Source organism: Poecilia formosa, unplaced genomic scaffold (assembly GCF_000485575.1).
Source record: "Poecilia formosa unplaced genomic scaffold, Poecilia_formosa-5.1.2 Scaffold254, whole genome shotgun sequence".
NCBI lineage: Eukaryota > Metazoa > Chordata > Actinopteri > Cyprinodontiformes > Poeciliidae > Poecilia > Poecilia formosa.
This window is the reverse complement of record NW_006800193.1, coordinates 318,284-325,973: the sequence shown is the minus strand read 5'-3', so window position 1 is coordinate 325,973 and position 7,690 is coordinate 318,284. Positions and strand designations below refer to the sequence as shown.

General features: G+C 44.9%; 1 long non-coding RNA gene across 4 annotated transcripts in view; it reads right to left on the bottom strand.

The window, feature by feature from the left end:
* The window catches only part of LOC103150427 (uncharacterized), a 51,237-nt gene that overhangs the window by 4,021 nt on the left and 39,526 nt on the right, over positions 1 to 7,690 (bottom strand). The window lies entirely within an intron of this gene.

Here is a 7,690-nt window from a genome sequence, read left to right as displayed (position 1 = left end):
CCTGAAACATACAAACTGGTGAGCACCTGGGCCCGCTCTCAGATGTACACACACACACACACACACACACACACACACGCAGGCACACGCACACACACACACCATATGACACGTGAAGCTATATGTGTGATGTGTACGGTGTGGTGTTTTCTGCAAAAGACGAGCAGAGCTGGTGAAAATGAAAGAGAAAAATATCTTTTTGCTTACGACCCTGAGCAAAAAAAAAAAAAGAGTTTCAGGCTTTGCCTTCGACACGAAAGACGACAAATGGCGCTTTAAAAGCTGTCCTTTGCTAGCGCTAATTAAAACAAGTGTTAGAAGCACCACGGATGTTGGTCATGTTTCTTTAAAGAGCGGCGTGAAGTAAAGAGCCTTTCACTGGGCCGGCAGACACTGGGCCCTTTGTGCTTTTTTTTGTGTGTGTGTGTGCAGAGTTGTGCCTGGCTGTGTGGACTTGCATCTTATTCAGGAGCACTTGCTCAGGTCTGGACTTGAATTTGGTGCCCAAACAAAGACATAGAGCCACCTCATTAAAAAAACATGTCATTGGATCAGACCTAGGCTCAATTGTGAGATTTTTTTTAATTCCCCCCCACCCCCTTCTTCCACCTACCATAAGTGACCGTGACTGTGCAGAGGGGTTGAATGAGAGGCCGGGTAGAGGCCCGGCGGTGGAGCACCACGCCACATCCCTATGGGAACCTCCCCTTCACAGAGGGGGGTTGCATTTAAAGCTTTGTTGGTGTGTTAACACGGCTTTTTAAAACACCTCTTTATGGACTCGGCTAAGCAAACTGCAGGGCCTGGTTTTCTTGGGACAGAAGGAGAATGTGGAAGAAAAAAAAACAAAGAGGAGAACGAATCAGGGAGAAGAAACGGTTTATTATGAAATGCAGAGCCTTGGAAAAGTCTTCATCATTTATCATATTTTGTCATAACACTTCACTTTAAGCTGATGTTAAGATTTTTTTTTTACAAGTAAAATCTGAAAAGTGAAGCAGGCATTTATGCTAAGCTCCCCTGAGTCATTATACTTTGTAGAACTACTTTTCCCCACAATGTTTTGTTACTTTAGTCTCATCTAGATGGATTTAGATCTGGATATTGAATGAATCAGCCACATTTTGGTGCCACATGTGTCTCTTTAGGGGCTTTCAGTATTAAAAAAAAATATTGAACTGAGTAGCACATCTAAACATAAAAATATTCTTGTTTCAAAAGGTCAGTCTTGTATTTCCTTTTAGTTGTCGTCTTGTAATATTTGCATAAAGCTTTGAGGACAAAATGTCACTAATTATACAAGGAATACTTAGTTTGGGGTTTTTTGGTCATTTTCATTACTGTTGGGTAACAAAGCATGCACTTTCACCCCCTTGCTTTCCATTTCCTCTTATCACAAAGCTTTGAAATTTGATATAATGTGATGATCTGTGTTTTCTGTGTAGCTATTTTTTGAGGTTTTGTGTCCTGTGTTCCCCTGTGAGTCTCTGCGTCTTCCCTGTTGATTGCTTCCCATGGTGTGTCTCTTGTCGGGTCCTCATCTAACGTCGTTTGTTCTGTCCCCTGTGCTGCCAGTGATTTTTGGATTTTGAGTTCTTCATTAAACATCTTTTTAACATCCTGGGCCTGTCGGCGTCTCCCTCACCACCTCACATCATGACATATAAAGGTTAAGTTTTTAAATATAACGGTTGATTACAGCATGTACTCGGAAGTTTTCTTCTAGGATTTCGCTCTACCCGTCTTCCCATCAACGACGACTTGCTTCCACGGCTCTCCTGAAGTTAAGCATCCCCTCGGCATGATGCTGCCACCACCAGTGGGGGAGATGACTTATAGGGTGATGTGCAGTGTTGCATTGCCAGCACCACCGTGATGTTTTGCTGGTAGTCCATTTTGACCTCATCTGACCTTTTCCTTCTGCTTCACTGTCATGCTCCGCTCTGTTTTGGTATTTTACATAAAATAAAAATAAAGCATATTAAACTTTAGGGAATGAAATTAAACCCTAACGAATCTTCAAGGGGCATAAATAGTTTGCCGTGCAAGTCGTAGTAAAGCCAAGTGTGAATATTGCTATTGTTTGACCCAAATAACTCGCCAAATGCGGATCTCAGGCAGAGGAGAGTGAACTTGGCTGCTGCTGAGTGCAGCACAACCCGGTCACTGACAAACTGCTCCTTGTCCCTGTGTCCTCTGACACAGTCAGCACACATGTTTACCCACAGGACCACAGTCATCCTGCAGGTGAAACAATAGCTTTGTTGCGAGAATAAGCATGTGTTTTTGTGTGTGCGACAAACACGGCCCTGCTTGGGAAACCTGTGCTGGAGACTTAGTCAGTCTCCCAGGGCTTTCTGAGATGACAGCGGAACGGATGGCAGTGAACTTGAGACAAGTTCACAACGTCAGAGAGGAGGCAGAGCAGGGCAGCACAGCTTCCTTGTGTGCAGAAGGTGTGTGTGAGCGTAATGAGGATGCAACTCGGAGAACATCGCAATATGTGCGGCGTGTCGAGCTGCAGCGAGGAGCACCCACTGAGATGAAAATGTGCATGCACGTCTCCCCTAGCCTGCCCTCCCTTTCCCCCTCTCGCCATGCGTACGCAGCAAGGACCCCACTCTCGCTGTTCCAATGCTGTCCGCTGAGTGCCTGATGAAAAAGCAAAAGCGACAAAAGGGGTCCACATGGCTAAAGGCGAGAAAACGCACATTTGTTAAACAAAGGACTTAATAGGGGTTTCTCAGACACATTAGTAGGGGTTCACCTCGCTGTATGCGTCACCGGACGTGCTGCTACTTTCACTATCTGTAACCAAAAGGGGTGGAGGAAGGAGATCTAAAGGGGGGGGGGGTGATGTGCCTACAGCTGCCACATCCACACAGGCATGATGGTTTGCAGAGGGCAGAGAATGCATCTGAATACATTTGCATAGCGATGGTGGCATGTTGACAGAAGTGCTGCTGAGAACGCTTTGAGCTCATCACTGTCCTCAAAAAAGTAAAGGAACGGCTGTAAGGAGGCTGCGCTGGAGGGGACGGCTGCTAAGAGCGCAGAAACCGTCACTTTTACTTCAGAAGAGTCAGGAGAGACGGCGCGCCTTTTCTGCTCCGTAGGAGGCTCAGTCACAATGGGCCTTCCTTATGGTAAAAATAGAAATAAAGTGTATGAACTGCAAACACATTCATAGTAAAAAAACAAACAAACAAAAAACAAAACAAAACAAAAAAGAACTATGAGTCCTGAAGCAAAATGTTGTGGCATGATGGTAAAAGCAAAAACAGCAAAACTGAATATGCATGAAGAAATGTCTTCATGCACAGATTCTTATAGTACGTATATTTATGTGTGCAGAAACAGTAAAGCCTTCAGATTTCAATCTGGGCGTCGCTTACTCATCAATAAGCTCCGGTCTCTGATTTCATTGTAGCTCCGGCTGCAAGTTTAGGGAAGGTGTTCCTCCTGTCCTGATGGAAAGCATTTCAACGGTTTTCTTACAGGACTGCCTCATATTTAACTGTTTCCGGTGCAGAACTGCTGCGTCTTGAACGCCGAAGAAAAACATCCTCACAACCTGATGCTGCCAAAAAAAATGCCCATGTTCAGGGCGGTGTGTAGTTTTAGTTTTTCACGGCACATAACATTTTGGATGCAGGCTCAAAAGTTCAATTTTAATCTAATCTCACCAGAACAGCTCCTTTCACACATTATCCGTCTCCTGAATTATTTGTGGAAAACTGCAAATGCTCATTTTAATGTTTTTCTTTCAGCCGTAAGAAATACTTTTGTCCTTTTGCTACCCTTCCATAAATGCCAGATAAAACAGTCTAAATATAAAAGAATGTCACATAAAAAAAAAAAAAAGTTTTAACATCTGTACTTATAACAAAAAAAAAAAAAAAACATTTAAAAAGATTTTAATCAAATGTAAACCTGAGCACAGCCCTGGGTGAGGAGGAGGTTTTTTCTCGTGGAGAAAGTCACTTTAATTTTGAAAAGCAAAACAGGAAGGCAGCAGAAGGAGCGCCGTGATAAACCTCTTGCAGATATAGTCAGCTAACGAAACCATCCTGTCAGATCATTGCCTGAGGAGAGCAGGAGGGGGAAGGAGAGACGGCAAGAAGGGGAAGAGAGCAAAACAGGGGTGAAAAGGGTCAGCAGGGAGGAAGGCTAAACCCCAGAAGCAAGCAAAAGATTGTGTGTGTAGTGCATTTATATTTTAGCATGCGTGTGTGTGTGAGTGTGTGGGTGTGCATGTGTGTCAACCCCAGCTGGGCAGACATTTACTTGACATGCTGATAGGGATTTAAGCAGTGGGTGGGTGGTGTATCTGACCAAGGTGAGTGAATGAGCAGAGAAGGGGAGCCTGTGGGGATCGGAGGATGATAGGAGGAGGGGGCGGTGGTGGAGGAAGCAGGAGTGTTAGGGATTTTTTCTTCGTTTTTTTATTTTTTTTATTTGGACCAGAGGGGCTCACAAAACTGCTGTTTCTAAGCTTGATTTCAGAGCGAGTTGAGACGATTAGAAGACGGGGGCAGAAACGTGCGGGGAAACGGGGACGAGGTAGTTGGGTTTGTGTGGAGGGGAAACCCCACCAGGCTGTCCAGGAGAAGGGGGACTGGTCTATTGAGGTGATGAGGGAAAGAGGGTCCTTCATTCAGACGCTCTAATGAAGCATAAGTCCATGGCGGCGAATGAAAGCGGGCAACTGCTGCGCGTGTTAGCTTGGTGCCTGAGCTCCTCTACGTGTCTCTCCTCTGTTTCCCTTCCTCGCTTTTCCAAAACCCCGTCGTTCTCCTCTCCTCCCCTCGAGCGGAGCGGGGCGTCCCTCCTCTTAAAGGGCTGTTGATTCTCAAACGCAACGTGCGTAGTGAGCGTCAACTCTCAGACTCAGCTGCTGAACGATTTGATGGAAGAACCAACCAGATTTCACCTAAAAGGAGCCACCGAGTGATTTTATTAAGACTATGTGAGAAACAACAAACCCTATCAGTGATCTGAATTGTAAATTCAGATCACTGATCACATGGACAAAACAAAACAGACCGATCACTGAACTGAAGAGAACCTGAGCACAAAAACCCTCAACACCAACAACTATGAAGCAGAGAAAATAGATATTTGAATCGCCCTGATCAGAATTTTGCGACAGATTTCCAATCTGAGGGTTTTTATAAGGCTTTTACCTGGAACTCTCTTCAACAACGCTAATACAGGAGCATATAAAAACAGTTTGAAACACCTTTTACTACCCCATGCTATAGGGGGGAAGTCAATATTTGTAGTAGGAGCAGGGTTGCAATATCACACAACGTGTGTAAGGAAGAAAAGTCACTCTAGAAGAGGGTTTGCGATTATTTCCAAAGACAAAATGATTACCTGAGTTACTGGTTAGCATAGTTAGTGATACTAATATTTATTAGTGATAACGATCTGATAAAATAATGTTAAATCGGAGAATTTCAAAAGATTGATGACATTTGAAAAGCTGAGATTGAAAGGATAAGACAAAGCAGCCTTCCTGGTATCACACAGCCTAAACCATAGATACGTCTCAACGTGTGGTAGAAAATAATTTCCTTTCAATGAGTTGCATTTCTCTGCTTCCTCTAGGTTTATTTTGAAACACCTCATTGTTACAAAATCACTTAGTGACAATAACTCTCTTCCGCACTGAAGAGAGTTATTGTCAATGTGACTTGGTAACTCGCGCTTATGCATAGTGGATTTACAGACTAGGTAAAAACAAACAGTTTTTGTAGTTTCCAGTGATCACCAGATTGTGAAATTCACCCTGGAGGAGCTGAACCTCCTGAGGAAACTGAAACAATCACTTGAAACCAGCCTCACGACCTTCTGCAGGGCCGTGGTTGACGGTATGTTGATGCAACGCATTTAAATGTGGTGTTCCTTGTGTGACATGGCAGACAAGAGGAAAATGTGGGGCGATGAGAAGGTCACTGGAGTATCTCTGCCCTCTTTCCATGACATGTCTTAGAGGCGCAGAAGGAGTTTTGAAGTGCCGCCCTTCAGGCGAGCAGCAACTCACCAAAATGAGAAGCAGAATTATCAAAGTGCAAAAAAAAAAAAAACAGCCTCGCCCTCTAAATGTTCAACTTCACATTTTCAATCTTAACTTGGACCCATTTCATTTATCTCTGGTTTCTGTTTTCTAACTGTTTAATTATTTTTTTCCCGCTACTATGTTTTAAATCCCAGAGAATCCCTGTCTTATTTTGTTGTCTGCAAATTAGCATGCGATGAAATGCCAATAAATCAATTTTTAAAAAAATCTTTTTTTTTTTTTCAAATCAAAGATCCAGTCAAAGCATTGAAAAGTGATGCATGTAATGAAAGAGCTACATGTCTGACGGAGGCGTGCACAGCCGATGGACCCTGAGCCGACATGCTAAATTACAGAAGGCAGCAGACTGAGACAGACAGGAGGGGCTGTCAAAGCGTCTGACTTGGTTTGACCGTGTTCGGTTCGGTTTGGGGGAGGTGGGGTGTGTTTGACCGTGGGCTCGACCGGGCTCAGGCTGAGGGGACTGGTTTCTGGGACGATTTGGCCCTTTGGCCGACTGGAGACTGGCCAAAGGGCTGACTGAAGGGGGCTTGGATTCCCCTCTTTACCTCCCCACTCTGCTCATCCCCGGAGCGAGGCAATAAGAAGCAGCTTATAAAATAAGCAAACACAGAGGCAGCTTTCAGACAAGCCAAACAGTGAGCGGCAGACTGACACCGCACGCCGCTCTACGCCGCGACGACGACCCCCTTTGCCCCCTCCCCCTCTAACCTTGACCCTTGAGGTCCTTCTTAACCTATTTCTGAATGGAAGCTGGTGCAGCTGGGTGTCTAGCTGTGAACTAATCACAACCCCCTCCCTCGCCGTGGAGCTTGTTCCCACGCCTCCTCTGACCGAAGCGCTGTCTCTTCATTTGAATTGCCGGGCTTTAATATTTATGTGGCCGCCTGTCTCTGAGAAAAAAAAACAAAAAAACACCATAGTGAGCGGTTTAAAATAAAAATAATTTTTCTTTTCGATTAAAATTTGGAGGCTTTTTTTTTTTTCTTTCTCTTTGCTTATTCTAACATGGCAACGTTCCTTTCTGGTTTGTGCCTCAGCTTCCATCTGCCAGTCTCTCTCCATGGCCCCCAATAATCTATTCAGCCTGAGCACACAAGCGCGCCGTATAATGTACACGCAACAATGTGAGCGTGAAGGCTCATGCACGTCATCCGGCGGGGGGTTCAAACCCCGCCACCACCTTCACATTTTCATTACGACCGAGTCCCGGGTCCGTGTCGCACAGCAGCATGGCCTTTTGCTTGGCGAGCAGGCGGTTTAATCACACATACGGCACTACTCCATTTTCATTTCCTTTTCATACAGCCTCCATTCCACTCCAGCTTCATAATTCTCCCCCCTCGGAGCTGTCTAGCCCATCTGAGTGTTTGCAGCCTGTTGGAATGACATAATCAGTGACTTGGATAAATGCCTGACTGTTTTTCCCTGAGTCTATAATCAGACTTGGGGGCTCGGCGTTGGAGCTGCGAGGAAAGCGCGGCAGCCAACACTTGATTCGGGAATTACTTCCTAAGATGGGTAGTTTCACCTAAAGAATGTGCTCAAGCACCAGTGAAATGAAATGGGTTTGGTCTACTATGCATCATGTTGGTGGTGCTAACC